General features: G+C 38.8%; 1 protein-coding gene and 1 long non-coding RNA gene across 2 annotated transcripts in view; both read right to left on the reverse strand.

Moving 5' to 3' along the window:
* Positions 1–17089, reverse strand: part of LOC115222834 (neurogenic locus notch homolog protein 1-like) — a 165314-nt gene that overhangs the window by 140182 nt on the left and 8043 nt on the right. The window lies entirely within an intron of this gene.
* LOC118767395 overlaps positions 1151–17089 on the reverse strand; it is a 22660-nt gene continuing 6721 nt past the window's right edge. The window contains exons 2-3 of the long non-coding RNA XR_005003311.1: positions 5970–5974; positions 1151–1270 (exon numbers count right to left, since the gene is read on the reverse strand). This is a non-coding gene — a long non-coding RNA (uncharacterized LOC118767395). The remainder of the gene's footprint in view (positions 1271–5969; positions 5975–17089) is intronic.

Here is a 17089-nt window from a genome sequence, read left to right on the forward strand (position 1 = left end):
GTTGTTTAGCCCCAGGTTAGCTCTGACCGAGTAGGCATTCATTCAGTCTTTTCACTAGAGCAGTGCTTTTCAACATTTTTGCTGGAGCGGAACCCCAAGGAAACATTCCACTGGCTCGAGGAACCCCTGTGCAATAATTTAATAGTCTTATGCACACATATCTGCACAGGAGAATTAAAAATTACTGCCGATTTTAGCAGTTTTGTAACTTCTTGCGGAACCCCTGGACTGTACTGGCGGAACCCTGGTTGAAAACCACTGCACTAGAGTCAAGGAAACTAGGACCACACTATCATTATTATTCGATGTCTCCCTTTCTAAGACTGTGGTGGAAAAGGGAAAGATACGTGAAATGTGAGGAACTAAGCTGTTTTTTCTAGCAGATCGAAAAACATCGCATAGAGGCTCTGTCTTTAGCACCGTTAAGCCTCTGCAAATCGTCTGATCTGCCAGTAAGCGCAGCCGAGTATCTCTCAAATCCCAAGAAAATAAAGTGATACATTGGATTATATAAGTTCTAAATGCACCACACATAAAAAGGGGACAGTTAGGGCTGGAATGCCTACTCGATCAAACCCCACCTGGGGTTAAATAACAGTGACAATCACCATGATATAAAACAGAGAAGAGTAAAAGAATTCGTGAGTGGCGCCTTCTCAGTCAGCTGATTACGTGGGTGCCATAGTGTGCAACAGGGACGACCAGGGGCTATACAACTATAACTGATATGAATCCCTCACGAACTAATAAGGGAGCCCCACAGATGGTCGTTCGACCTGTCCCGAGGCGTTTTAGCTGCATGACAGGCCCCCGAGCATATCATTACACTCGGCCCTAAATATTTATTTATTGAAAGCATACATAGATCAGAAATGAACCCTTAGACCTGTGGAGCTCAAATGCAAATCAATGCACAGGGCCCTGTAGAATTGGGTCCCTGGACCAGTGGAATCCCAGGGCAACTGCCCACTTCTAGACCTGTGGAGTTCCTATGCAAATCAGTGAATGGGCCCTGTAGTATTTGACAGTATACATGGATCAGGATTTGGTCCTTAGACTTGTGGGACCCCAGGGCAACTGCCCAATTTGTCTTGTGTCTTATGACGGCGCTGGACCTGCCTAGAAATAGCAAACCAAATCGGGTTTTTTTCTGTTTGGTTGCACCTGTGGAACTTTTAAAGTCTAGTGAAAATTTTTAAAATATGGTGTATTAATGTAATTTTCCACGCTGAATCTCAAGAGATAATTCACTTTTTCTACAAAAATCTTTCTACAAAAAGTTATAGAGGTTTTAAAGTTTTATCATTTTTACCCAGTCAGAAAATATGGAAATCTCCCTCAAACCATATCCTGCTGTCTCCAAAGAAAAGAGTGGGCGTTACATTTAGGGAATGTAGTCAGGAGTACATTTCTGAAATAAAGACGGAGTAGTCAGGCTTGCTTGATCATTGCTAACCCGAGTCTAAATAGCAACCAAATCCTACTCAAACCCAACGGGTTTTTTTTTGGGGGGGGGTGCTGTTTTTTAATACAATGAATACATATATTGTTCTGAAAATAAAAATAGATATAGAACGTGAGGGATGGTCACATCTGAAGTGCCTTTGATACTAAACAGAGGACACCTACTCAATCAAGTGTTGAATCAGGAGCTGAATAACAGCCATGACAAAGCCCAACGCAAAAATCATCACCACTACCACCATCACACTCCATCGCTATCATCACCGCCACCAAACTTAATCCAGCGTCATCACCACCACCACCACCTCCCTCCACCAACTATTTCTATCGCTATCAGCGTCACAGCCAAGTCTTTTCAGGGGGCTTGACACCCTTTCATTCGTGCGCGCTAAGGACACAAAATTACGAGGGATTTTTGACAGATGGCGTTTTGATGAACAGTAGGGAAGAGGAGAAGAGAAGGAGACCTTACGAAATGTCAGGCCTAAATAACCTGAGAAATGGCTAAAAGGTTTTCTCTCCAGGTCGCAGAAAATTATTCTCCAGCTTTTTAAGCAGTTGGAAGTGGAACCTCCACGTAACTGCTTGATATGTTAGAAATAGCCGTCAAATCTCCAAGAGAGAGAAGAAGACACATTTGATAATATAATTCTCGATACCTATTTCTTTACTGCCCACAGGGGGCTAAACACAGAGAGGACAACCAAGGACAGACATAGGTATTAAGTCGATTACATCGACCCCAGTGCGTAACTGGTACTTAATTTATCGACCTCGAAAGGATGAAAGGCAAAGTCGACCTCGGCGGAATTTGAACTCACAACGTAACGACAGACGAAATACCGCTAAGCGTCTCGTCCAGCGCGCTAGCGATTCTGCCAGCTCGCCACCTTTTTCGATACCGTGATACCCTTAAAATGGTATCAGATGGGCTCGAATGAACTGCCTTTGATTATTAAGGTCGGTTCAATCAGGGTCTAGTAATTTGAGGTCAAATAACAATAAGAAAATGGTCTTTTGTGTCCTCTAATTCATAAATTAGAAAGAACTCCCTACCCCAATGAAGGAAATTTTAAGATACTAAGAAGATATTTATTTTGGGGCTGAAAAACTTCTTCATTATTCGTCCTGTTTTCTTACAGTTTCCCCCGCTCTTAATGTTGGTTTGAAGGATGCTTGATGATATAATACAAGGCTTTTCGAATTATGCAATAAACTGTTAAGATGACTACTTTCTCCTTATCGTAATTTGGGGGAGATAACAGGATGTTGAACTGGTAAAGGGGTGAGCGGTAGAGGAAATACAGAGAAAGGAGGTTAATAAACCCTGCTCCATGCTAAAAATAGCAACTTTTCTCCCTCAAAATACAAAATCAGAAACCTCGTGTTTCGTAATGTAGTCTCTTAGTTCTCAGGATAATTTTTAAGAAATAACAAAAAAACGCACGAGATTGAATCTTTTATCTTTTGATTGGTTTAGTCATTTGACTGCGGCCATGATGCAGCACCGCTTTGAAGGGTTTCGTCTAACAAGTTAACCCCAGTACTTATTTTTTTCTTAAGTCTGGTCTCTGTTGCTGAATCGCTACGTATTGGGAGACACAGACAAACAAATACGTGTTGTCATGCAATAGGGGTGGGGACAACACAAAGGCACCCATCCACATACATATACGTGTGGGGGAGGGGTTCAGTTTCTGTCTACCAAATTCACTCGTGAGTCTTTTTGGTTGCCCTGGGGAAATAGACGATACGTTACCCAAGGTGCCACACTGGATTTGAACTAGGAACCATGTGGCTGGCAAGCAAACTTCTTACCACACAGCCACACCTGTACATTATATGTGTACGTGTGTGTGTGTGTGTGTGTATACATACATATATACACACACACACATACGAATAGTGAGGGATTATACACACACACACGCCTATAAGAAAAAAGTGAAAAGATTTGATATCATCACAAATTGTTTCTAATAAAGGCAAAAGGGCTGAAATTTAGGGGGATGGAATAAGAGTTTTCTCAATCCCATTGTCCACACCCACCCACCCCACATTTAGCTGATGCTTTTATTTTATTGACCCCAGGTGGGGTAAAATGCAAAGTTGATCATGGCAAGATTTAACCTCAGAACACACAAGAGCTGGAAGAAACATCACAAAGCATTTTTTTCTGGTGCCTTTTTAAATAAATGTTTCTAATGTTGGCACAAGACAAGAACTGTAGAAGTAAACTGATACCATCGACTTCAGGACTCAAATCGTACTTTATTTTATCAACCATGAAAAGAGGAAAGGTAAAGTTGACCTAGGTGGAATTTGAAATCAAAGCGTGTGGTAAGTAGCTTGTTTACCAACCACATGGTTCCGGGTTCAGTCCCACTGCGTGGCACCTTGGACAAGTGTCTTCTACTACAGCCTCGGGCCGACCAAAGCCTTCTGAGTGGATTTGATAGACGGAAACTGAAAGAAGCCCGTTGTATATATGTATATATATATATATGTGCGTGTGTGTTTGTGTTTGTCCCCCTAGCATTGCTTGACAACCGATGCTGGTGTGTTTATGTCCCCGTCACTTAGCGGTTCGGCAAAAGAGATCGATAGAATAAGTACTAGGCTTACAAAGAATAAGTCCCGGGGTCGAGTTGCTCGATTAAAGGCGGTGCTCCAGCATGGCCGCAGTCAAATGACTGAAACAAGTAAAAGAGTAGCTAAAGAAACACCACAAGGCATTTTTCCTCAAAACTGTAACTATTCTACAACATGGAATCCTAAACTTGAACCCTGATAAAGGCTCTATGGCGAAGGGCAGATTTGGATTATGTACTTAGTGGTATATCGTCTTGTAAGACACTTGGTTGCCTCACTGGTGCTGGTGCCACATAAAACAAGTACTCATTACACACTGTAAAATGGTTAGCATTAAGAAAGGTACCCAACCATAGAAACCAGGCTGAAGTGCATAACACAGTCTTCTGGCTTGGCAGCTTCTGTGGAACTGTTCAACCCATACCAGCATGGAAAACAGATATTAAATGGCAATATGAATTGACAAATGGCATGAGCAATGGCCATCACCTCTCTGAGATTTAGTATAAGAGATGCAGCAGCAATCAGGAGGGAGGAGATATATATATATATATATATATATATATATATATATATATATAAGTAATGGTAGTGGTGCTATACTGTTTCAGCTTTCAAGATAGATCTTTATGAAGGTCAACAACTGAATAAATTGATAGATAGGGTGACAGGGGGAAAACTGTATGCAAAATACAAATACACACTCACACACACAAGTGTTTAAAACAGACTGCTCCTGAGCGAAAAGGTCAAAGTAATTTGGGGAGCTAGGGAGCGGACATTATTAATGATGATGTGACCTGCCAAATAATAATAATAATAATAATAATAATTATGGGGTGAGTGGGAGGCAGTGATTTTTCTGAACTAAAAAGTCTGTGAGAAAAAAACGAAAAATAGCTCGAGAAAATTTTGATAAAATGAAATGAATTTCTGCTCCATTCGGCCAGATTTTTTTTTGTTTTTGTCTACTGGGTGAACAAATGGTGGGAGTTGAAACTCATTTATTCATTCGATGATACTGGATATGACTTGTTTGTTCAAAGGGATTATGGGAAAAGAAGAAGAAAACAGGGATTTTCACATAACCCAACTCCTATTACGTAATTTCTTGTATATATGCACATATATACATATGAATATATGATCTTATATAAATATACCTAGATATATACACACGGGATCATATTTATATGATCTTAAATATATATGCGTGTGTGTGTACATATGATCTTATGTCAATATACATGTATGATATTATATATCTACATATATACACAAATGCAAGCATATAGATATGGCTGTGTAGATAAGAGGCTTGCTTCCTAACCATGTTCAAGTCCATTGTGTGAAACCCTGGGCAAATGTCTCCTATTTTAGCCCCAGGCCAACCAAAGCCTTGTGAAGGGATTGGGTAGATAGAAAATGAAAGAAGCTTGTTGTGTGTGCATATATATTATACATATAGGCATGTCCCCTACATCCCTCTTCAGCTGAGTGGGTTCATGGGTGCTAGTGCCATGTAAAAAGCATCTGTACCAGTGGCACATAAATGCATCCATTCTGGTACCACATGATAGCATCTGTGCCAGAGTCCTGTTAAAGCACCCAGTACACTATAAAGTGGTTGGCATTGGGAAGGGTATCCAGCCATAAAAACCATGCTAGAACAAACAACTGGGGCCTCGTACTGCCCTCTGGCTTGCCAATTTCTGTCAAACTGTCCAACCAATGCCAGAATGGAAAACAGATGAGCACACATTGTTCACATGTAGTTCAATGTTAAAACTAGAAGGCCATAAACCCACGAGTCATCTTTTCTTAGGGATGCAAATTTCAAAGGCTTTTTGTTAGCAACATCATTCACAAAATGAACTAAAAAAAACTAAATTGTGGACAAGCAACTTCCAGACTTTTTCTACATTTCTTGGCTTAAGTCATGAATATGAAGAGCTTTCAATGTATGTCTGAATCCCTGTCATTTTTGACAGAGTAGGCTCACCCGTGACTTCATCCTTTAGTGTTCAAATTATTCCATAGGTTCTCAAAGTGGGCTGTACCCCCTGCCCCCAGTATGGGCATATGTGTCTGTGTGTGTAATATGGATGCATAGCCTATTGGTCAAGAAGCTTGCTTGATATCCATAAGGTTCCAAGATCAATCTCAGTACATGGATACTTGGACAAGTTATTTTTTATTATTATTATTATCATAACCTCAAGCTACATAGAGGTCAGTTACATGAAATGTACCAATAATCTAATTGTCCAGCCTCAACACATTACATCGCATGCATTTAGCCAGATAATTATTATCTTAGATCAGTGTTTTCCAACCATTTTATACCTATAGACCTGTTGTTTTTTTTTCATGGAGACACGTGGTAAAGTGGTTAGGGTGTTGGACTCATGACCGTAAGATTCTGGTTTCGATTCCTGGGCTGGGTGGCAGATTGTGTTCTTGAACAAAACATTTCATTTCACGTTACTCCAGTCCACTCAGCTGGCAAAAGTGAGGAATCTTGTGATGGATCAGCATCCCATCCAGGAGGGGAATTTATACACTATGGAAACCGGCCCTTATGAGTCAGCATGACTCAAAAAGGTAACTAACTTTTTATGGGCCTCTTTGGTTCCTATTTCACCTGGGTGGACCTTCATAATCAATCAATGTTTAACTTTTTAGCATTCAGATAACTCTTTTCAAATGTGTGTGTGTGTGTGTGTGTGTGTGTGTGAAGGTGCATGGCCCAGTGGTTAAGAAGTTGCACTCATGATCACAAGGTCATGGTTTCCATTCCCAGACCGGCTGCGTGTTGAGTCCTTGAGCTAAACACTTCATTTCACATTGCTCCAGTCCACTCAGTGGCAGGTAACCCCGCGACGAATAACCATTCTGTTAAGTGAGAATGTTGGTCTGCTCACCTAGCCAACAGGATGGTGTCATTTGAAAACTGAAACAATGCTAGCAGGGAAGGGCACCGTGATCAGTGATGTATAACATCCAATAGTCTGGTTGATGTAGTGATACATAAATTATTTCAAAAGAAGAAAGAAACAGACCACTAAAAATGTTAATAATTGATAATGCCTTTCCATTGACTTCTTAAACAGATAAGAAACACTGCCAGATCAGCCTGGGCCTGGCGCAGCCTTCTGGCTTCCCAGACCCCAGTTGAACCATCCAACCCATGCTAGCATGGAAAACGGACGTTAAACGATGATGATGATGATGATAAGCATACAAACTCCAATTGTCTGTTTTGGCATGGTTTCTATGGCCAGATGCCCTTCCTAATGTCAGCCACTTTACAGAATGCGTTGGGTGGTTTTTATGTACCACCAGCAAGGGTGCATTTAGGCTGGTGGCACATAAAGCGCCAAATCCCCCATGCTGGCACCAGCATGAGTAATTTGAGGAAATATTTTATTCTGTATCTTTGACATGGTTCCAAGGATATCTAAATGACATAAATGCTAAATATTAAAGTTTAATTATGAAATATTGGGAAAATGAAAAAAACATTGCATTTCCTTGAAATTAAGCAAAATGCAGTGTAACTGAAAATAAATGGAGTCATTGTTAAGTTCCAGGAACAGGCCATGATGGAGAATGAGTTAAAAGCTTACCATGAAATAGCATAAATTGGTAGAGAATTAATTCCAGGAATACATAAAGATGTTGGTTTATTGTTTAGGCTTTATGGGTCTTTGGAAAATCGTTCATGAACTTTAATGGATTTAGCTGCCCTGTGAACTTCTAAAGCTTATTTAATCAGTACATAATCCACTTGTTCTATGTAATGGACTTTACATAATCCACTTGTTCTATGTAATGGACTTAGCTCTCCTGTGAACTACTTAGGCTCATAGAACCAGGATATAATCCAGTTGTTTAATTTGAGTAATGCTTTAGCTGTCAGCTTTGTGTATGGCGCCAACTGTTAGAACACATTACTCTCTTTTACTCGTTTCAGTCATTTGACTGCAGCCATGCTGGAGCACCGCCTTTAGTCGAGCAAATCGACCCCGGGACTTATTCTTTGTAAGCCCAGTACTTATTCTATCAGTCTCTTTTGCCAAACTGCTAAGTTATGGGGACATAAACACACCAGCATCGGCTGTCAAGCAATGCTAGGGGGACAAACACAGACACACAAACATACACACACAAACATACACACACATACATATATATATACATATATACGACAGGCTTCTTTCAGTTTCCGTCTACCAAATCCATTCACAAGGCATTGGTCGGCCTGAGGCTATAGCAGAAGACACTTGCCCAAGATGCCATGCAGTGGGACTGAACCCAGAACCATGTGGTTGGTAAGCAAGCTACTTACCACACAGCCACTCCTGCACCTATATTAGTGTTTTTCTTGCGAAGTTATATATAGATCTAGATTTAAGTCTGGAATAATCAGAAAATTAGTGAGGGTTTGCATGGGTAACAGTAAAATGCAAATACTGTGCAGAAGTGTATGTATGTATTATAAAGGTGCAGGTGTAGCTGTGTGGTTGAGAAATTGGTTTCTAAACTGCATGGTTTTGGGTTCAGCCCCACTGTGTGACACATTGGTTGGTAAACTTTGGAAACGGAAGCGGAAAGAAACCAGTCAGATGTTTGTGTGTGTGGGTGCGTATTTATGTTTGTGTCCTTTTGTTGTGACATTTATTGCTTATAATATTGTTTCAAATTTAGTAAATGAGTGTCACTGTCATAAAAGCAGTGTAATTCATTTCCAATATTCAGCAAAAACATGTCCGGCCATAGGAGGGGAAATATTATCTTGCTTGGAAAAAGATGAGGGTTGGTGACAGGAAGGGCATCCATCCACCTGTAGAAAATCTGCCTCAATAAACTGTCTGCCTCAATAAACTGTCCACCCCATGCAAGCATGGATAAGGATATGTTATACTGGGTGTCCATAAATTACCTTTACAATTTGAAAAATTCAGAGAAAAATGAATAAAGATAACTCAGCAGAATTTATTAGAAAACAGAGGCAAAGAAATGAAGTTTTATTAGAAACATCAGAACGAAATATCAGAACACTTCCACATGTTCTGATGTTTCTAATACAATTTGATTGGTGGAGCTCGACTTTAATAGCTACAATAAATTGTGGAAGTTGTAAAGATAATTTAGGAATACTGTATGTGTGCATGTATGTATGCATGCATACATATACAGGCATTCCTAAAGAACAGAGTCAGAAATTATTTAGCAAAGCAAAACCTTAAATTCTTCGGGTGTGCGATAACTGCTTCAACCCTTTAGCATATTCAGATTACTGTCAAATGTAATCCTTATTTATTCCCATTATTTCCAATTAATCATACATTATCTTGTAGGTTTGAGATTTTGATGATGTGACGGTTTATTTCTAGAATGACATTGTAGGGTTGGTGTGAGAGGCTTGATCTAGTTAGATTGAATGTAAAATAGGTAGAATGTTTCAGCCGGATAGGGTTAAGCATTGAAGATTACAATACTGCAAGAAAAAAAGGTGGGGGTCACACACACACACAAACACACACATGCATGCACACACGCTACTTTCTGATATTTTCCACTTTTTGATTTCCCTTTTTCAAAAGTTTTTCAGGTTAGGATTTATAAAAGTTATCACATATATTTTTAAAAACTCAGTCTTTCAACTACTACAGTCAAAAGGGATCAACATCCATCTATACTGGAACCAGTCAAAAGGGATCAACTTCCATCTATACTGGAACCAGTCAAAAGGGATCAACTTCCATTTATACTGGGACCAGTCAAAAGGGATCAACATCCATCTATACCAGGGCCAGTCAAAACGGATCAACATCCATCTGTACTGGGACCAGTCAAAAGGGATCAACATCCATCTATACTGGGACCAATAAATTAAATACCAGTCAAAATACTAAAGTCAATATAATTAAATGTATGCTCCTTTCTTCCATACTTTATTTATTGCTTATAATAATGCTTGAAATTTAGGCACAAGGCCAGAAATTTTGAGGGGAGGGGGTAAGTCAATTACATTGACACCAATACTTATTTTATACTTATTTTTCGACTATAGACACAAGGCCTGAAATTTTGGGATGGAGGGTTAATCAATTACATCGACCCCAGTGCTTAACTGGTACTTATTTTATCAACTCCAAAAGACTGAAAGGTAAAGTTGACCATGGCAGAATTTGAACTCAGAATGTAAGGACAGACATTTTGTCTGGGGCAGTAACAATTCTGCCAGCTTGCGTTTTCTACTCTAGGCACAAAGCCTGAAATTTTAGGAGAGTTGTCTAGTTAACCACATCAACCCCAATTATTAGCTGGTACTTATTCTGTAAAGGCGGCGAGCTGGCAGAAATGTTAGCACGCCGGGCGAAATGCGTAGCCGTATTTCATCTGCCGTTACATTCTGAGTTCAAATTCCGCCGAGGTCGACTTTGCCTTTCATCCTTTCGGAGTCAATAAATTAAGTACCAGTTACGCACTGGGGTTGATGTAATCGACTTAATCTGTTTGTCTGTCCTTGTTTGTTCCCTCTGTGTTTAGCCCCTTGTGGGTAGTAAAGAAATAGATACTTATTCTGTAAAACCTGAAAAGGATGAAAGGCAAAGTTGACCATGGCAGGATTTGAACTCAGAACTTAAAGAGCCGGAAGAAATGATGCTAAGTACTTGCTAACAATTCTACCAGTTCATCATCACCTTACTACTTATAATATGAGGAATCATTATTATTCTCAGGTGCAAGTCAGTAGTTCAAAGGTGAACTGCAGGTGCCTCTGAAAGCTACACATTTCAACAATGTAAGTTATTTATTTCTATAGAGAGAGGAAAAAGAGTATAATTGAATTTTTTTGAATGGGGAAAGATTAAGAAAGGAGATATTCCAACAAAAGAAAACACAGCTAAAAGAAAAATGAATGGGGGACTAAAAAACAAAACTCAATTGTAGGTCAATTTTTATATATTCATTCATCTCTCAAGTTGACAAGTACATTGACAACCACGCTTCACTGACAGTGTCAACTTAAACAACCAAGCCATGTCTAGAGTTACCCCCCCCACCTGTTTGATAGTTAAATTTAAAATGTGGCGGGGTTTTCTTTTCTCTTACTCATTTTTTTAAAACTCATTAGCATTTAAACTGATCATTGCATGACAACCGATGCTGGTGTGTTTACATCCCCGTCACTTAGCGGTTCAGCAAAAGAGACCGATAGAATAAGTACTGGGCTTACAAAGAATAAGTCCCGGGGTCGATTTGCTCGACTAAAGGCAGTGCTCCAGCATGGCCACAGTCAAATGACTGAAACAAGTAAAAGAGAGTAAAGAGTAAAAAGTAAATCTGGCCCAAATATTCCACCTGTTTTCTGGTCAAACTGGCCAGATCAGGCTTCTCTCACTTACTCTACAATGTCATTCTAAAAATATAGAATCACATCATCGAAATCACAAAGCTACAAGATAATGAATGATTAATTCAAAACAAAATGAAGATTTAAACTAATCACAAGTGTTTTGTGCAAGAACTGAAGATTTCTGTCCATAACTATTTTTTTTAAAAACTATTATTTCACTTGTCTCAGTCATTTGACTGCAGCTATGCTGGAGCACCGCCTTTAGTCGAACAAATCGACCCCAGGGTTTATTCTTTGTAAGCCTAGTACTTATTCTATCGGTTTCTTTTGCTGAACTGCTAAATTACAGGGACATAAGCACACCAACATCAGTTGTCAAGCAATGGTGAGGGAACAAAAAGACATGCGCACATAAATATATATATATATATACAAAGGGCTTCTTTCAGTTTCTATCAACCAAATCCATTTGCAAGGCTTTGTTCAGCCCGTGGCTATAGTAGAAGACACTTGCTCAAGGTACCATGCAGTGGGACTGAACCCAACTTACCAAAACCAAAAATATAAACTTGTCACACATAAATATCAAATTAACAATTTTTTTATGGCAAGAAGTTTGCTTCCTAACTACATGAATCTGGGTTCAGTCCCACAGCATGGCACCTTGTCTTTTATTATAGCCCCAAAAGCAGACCTTGCTGGTTCTGGTGCCACATGAGGGCATCCAGTTTACATTGTAAGGTGACCGGCATTAAGAAGAGTATCAAGCTGTAAAAACCATGCCAAAGCAGCCCTCACCGGTACTGGTTACACATGAAAGCACCCAGTCCACTGTGTGAAGTGGTTAGCATTAGGAAGGGCATCAAGCTGTAAAGACCATGCCAAAGCAGACAGTGGAGCTTGGTGAAGTCCTCTGGCTTTCCAGCTCTATAACTTAGTAACTCAGCCAAAAGAGGCCGATAATACAAGTACCAGGTTTTAAAAAGAGCATGGTCCAAAAATACAAAAAAAATGAAGTGAAAGAACAACAAATAGTGTGCATTAGTACACCTTGTTTGTCATTCTTTCATGAAAAAGGAAGAGATTTTTAACATTTCAAGTCTATGCTCTTCTTCAGAAAGGACAGATGAAGAGAGAAAAAAAATGTATCTGACCTAAATGGTTAAGGTATGTTGAAATAATGAGAAGAGGAAGAAGCTGGAATGAGGCATGAGTGGCAAGGAGCCAAAACCAAAAAAACAAACTCAAGGTGGTGCCCCAGCATGGCCGCAGTCCCAGTAAATGAAACAAGTATAAAATAAAAGACAAAAAGAAAATATCGGAATTTTTTTTAAGTAACAGATTTTCAAAATTCTCGAGTTTGGTGGACTTTTGCAGAGATTTTTTTGCCACTCTGACTTCTGTAAACAAACTATTCTGGCTTTTGACACCTTATACACAACTACTGGCCGTTTCTTTCATTCAAGCGTAAAATACTTCTTCCATTTAAGATATATATATATAGATACAGAGAGAGAGAGATACATAGACATATATACACAAATACATATATATGTATGTATATATGTGTGTGTGTATATATATATATATATATATATATATATATATATATACACACACACACACACACACACATATATATATACACATACATATATACATCCTTGTGTGGATGAGTTGCTATAAAAAGTTACCAGTAGACGGTTTATGAGGGTAAAACCTTTTATATTTTTAAATATCAAATGAAATTGTATATATATATATTTATATATAGTATATACACATACACAATAATAGATGGTATTATGTATTTCTCTACGCTTATAGGTTTAATAGCTTTTTTTTCTTCCTTTTTCTTAGCTCAGTGCAACCAAACGCTAGTTTATTAATATTTGCTTCTGTTCTGTTGGAAGTTTATTTATATATGCTGAAGTATTACCTGTCATATGATGGATGGGTAATTTTGCAAGTATAGACCATGGGAAAATAACAGGAAATACAATCATTTGACTTTTATCAATTTTCTTGGTGCTGTCTCAGTCGCACACACACACACACTTTCTCTCTCTCTCTCTCTCTCTCTCTCTCTTTATAAACACAAACACACTTTCTCTTCCTTTTTCTCCATGTGTGTGTATGTGCGTAGCATTCATTTACTCCTTGCCTGCAGTCAAGCCTAGTATGTACACATATTGTATGCCTCCTCTCTGCTTCCCATTTTTTCATCCTGTCTCTACATGATGTAAAACGTGACAGAAGAAAACCAACCAACATTCATATTGGTTATTTTGTGTGTGTGTGTGTGTGTGTGTGTATACATATATATACACATACATATACACACATATATACATATACACTTGCATACCTAGGCACAAGCGTAACTGTGTGGTAAGAAGCTTGCTTCCTAACTACATGGTTCCATGTTGTCCCACTGCGTGGTACCTTGGGCAAGTATCTTCTACCATATCCTCGGGCCGACCAAAACCATGTGAGTGGATTTGGTAGACGGAAACTGAAAGAAGCCCGTCGTATATATATATATATGCATGTGTGTGTGTGTGTGTGTGTGTGTTTGTACCCCCCGCCATTGCATGACAACCGATGTTGGTGTTTACGTCCCCGTAACTAGCAGTTCGGCAAAAGAGGCCGATAGAATAAGTACTAGGCTTACAAATAATAAGTCCTGGGGTCGATTCGTTCGACTAAAGGCAGTGCTCCAGCATGGCCGCAGTCAAATGAATAAAAGAATATATATATATATATATATATATATATATATATATCACCGTGACCGACCAGGCTATGAGATGTTACACATCGCTGGCCACAATGCGCTTTGCATTGTTTTAGCCTTCAAATGACGCCACCCCGCTGGCTAAGCGAGCAGGCCATATATAGCTGCACTGTATGTCTGAGGCCGAATCCACATGGTTTTGAAAGGAACTCCTGAACCACAACCTACTCCATATATCATTCGACCATGGTAGTAGTTGAATATATCATTAAGTTCACCATTTCGTCAACCGCAGCAGATTTCAAGCTCTACCACTAATTCAGTTCTCAACAAAATTGCAAACTGTTAACAGTTTTAAAGAGGACATCTCCTCAGCTACACTTTACCATAAATAGTTTGAGATTTGGTTCAGTAGAAAAAAAGCTACATCAAAATATGTCAGGTGTCTAAAGGTGGGCAGTAAGGCACTTATTTATCTTCAATTAACATAATATTTTTTTAGATTTTAAAATAAAAGTATACTTTTATTAATTAGGCTTAAAATGATAGAAAAATGCATGAATTACTTTTCATGCTCGCATTTTTCCCTGTAATATATAAATATATATATATATAGCCGGCATTCCTACAGATGTGTACCTCCCTCCCCGACTTTCTTACCTCATAACTTCTAGAAAAATGGATACTTTTTAGCGAAATTTAGGAATGCCGATAGGGAGAGAGGAGGCGAGAAAGTGGATTTATGAATTACCACTAGTTGTTTGCCTTCTGTCTGTATATTAAATTTAGCTTTGTTTACGTATATGTATTCTGTGCAAGTCGGACTATTGTAGGATCTGTCTCATCTCGTACACAACACAGACACACACAAACAAGCTATGTAAAGTTTTTCAGTGTGTCGATAGTATAAAAGTGACTGTTGAAAACCCTACAGATAAAAAAAAAATGTAAGGCTTTGACGACGACAAAAAACAAAAAAAAAACCCTTCCTCAGCACGTTTTAAGCCACCTCTTCCTTTTCCTCCCCTACATGTCATCGACACATGTAGATATAGTGACGTGTGTCTATACAAACAACCACGGCGCCTTCACACACACATACATTCACCTAAAACGCATACTTCTCTCTCACACACATATATACGCCACAGGTGCACAAACGCATACATATATTCACATAGACGTTACGCACGAACACACACACACATATACGACCACGCACTCACGTCACACAACTCTCGACATTTGAAAGACCCGCGTTATCAAAAGAAGAAAAAAAATTAATATGATTTATCGCTAAAACTTTTTCAAAAGCTGGGAAGTATTTTATCACGCTTGCAACCCCCAAAATACCTTTCCCCACACACAAGTTTTTAAATATATTTTTTTAGGATTCGACATTTATTTTCTCTACAGGAAAATATGCGATACTTGTCAAAGATCAGAGATATTTTAAGAGCATGGTAACACTAAACTGAAATACGTATTTATAATTGAAGATAATTTGATCAAAAGAGAGGGTTTGTTTTTAATGGGGGCAGGAAAGAAATGTTTTCGTCGTAATCCAGTTTTCTTTAACTATGTTACATTAAATGGTGGTTAGAAATCAGGATTTTACGAGAGTTTCTTTCCTGATTTAGGCTCAAGGTCAGCAATTTTGAAGTTTGTCAGTCGATTACTTCTATCCCCCAATACTTGACTGAAAGTTTATTTTGTACTTTTATTTACTATTTATATTCGTTTAGTAAGGATTTGCCGGGAAAGGGACACAGAATTGCTTAGGGGGGAAAAACATGCTTAAAAAACTTCATTTTCTATTTTTATTTACTATTACACCTAGTTTGTGAGACGGGTGTAATAATTAGTAAATATTTACCGGAAAGGGAGCGCAGAATTGGGAAGAGGGTAAAAATATGCTTGGAAAATTTGGGACTAAAAAAAAATCTTTCACTGAAGGAAACGACCGCCCAACTCCTTGCCCTTTTCATTCTCCATGAGGTGGCGATTGCTAATTCCAAAAAGGCCGCCAATCAGAGTTTGGAGAAGGAGGATGGCTGGTTAAAAATCATATTTTTAACGGCTGTTTCTGATTTTGACACAAGGATAGCAATTTTGAGGTAAGCGGGTTCCAGAACTTTTAAATTGATCCCAGTACTTTATTTTATCGATTCGAAAGGATGGATGATAATGCTAACTTCGGCGGGATTTGAACCCAAACGTGAACAGCTGGTACACTACCAATTCGACGTTTTAGTCATAGTTTTCAAAATTTACTGGACTGGTACTTCTTTTTATCGACCCGAAAGGGGTTTCTATTTTAAGGTACATGGTAGGTGATTTTAAGGAGGGTGGCTAATCGATACTGGTACTTATTTTATTTGAACCCAGAATCTAAAGGAGCCGGAAGAAATGCCGTAAAGCAGTTTGTCCGGCACGATAACAATTCCCCCAGCTTACAGCCTTCACAGTTTTAATAAGCGCTTCTGCTATGGGCACAAGGCCAGCTTCACAGTTTTAATAAGGACAATAATATTGAAGATATAATCCCGAGACACGTTGAATTATGTGATTCAAAATGCAATATTTCTAGGAAAAAAATCATAAACGAGATGGTCATGTGGAAACCGTCTCCATATTATGCTAAACAACTCGATATTTTGTATGTATGTGTATCTTATCAAGTACTAGCTATCACTAGGACGAATCAAACAGCATCTGACGAAAAGACAGGATTGTCACGGACGGAAAGTCTTTGATCATAGGTTTGCTTCATCTAGTTTGACATGTGACAGCAAAAACAACCAAAAGAAAAGTTATAAATTACACATGTCAAATACAACTTCAAACTAAATTTGATCCCGCGGTTAGATTAACTGGTTTCGAGTTTTTGACACAAGGCCAGCAATTTCGAGGGAGGAGGAGGTAGG

This window comes from Octopus sinensis, linkage group LG21 (assembly GCF_006345805.1).
Source record: "Octopus sinensis linkage group LG21, ASM634580v1, whole genome shotgun sequence".
Classification (NCBI taxonomy): domain Eukaryota; kingdom Metazoa; phylum Mollusca; class Cephalopoda; order Octopoda; family Octopodidae; genus Octopus; species Octopus sinensis.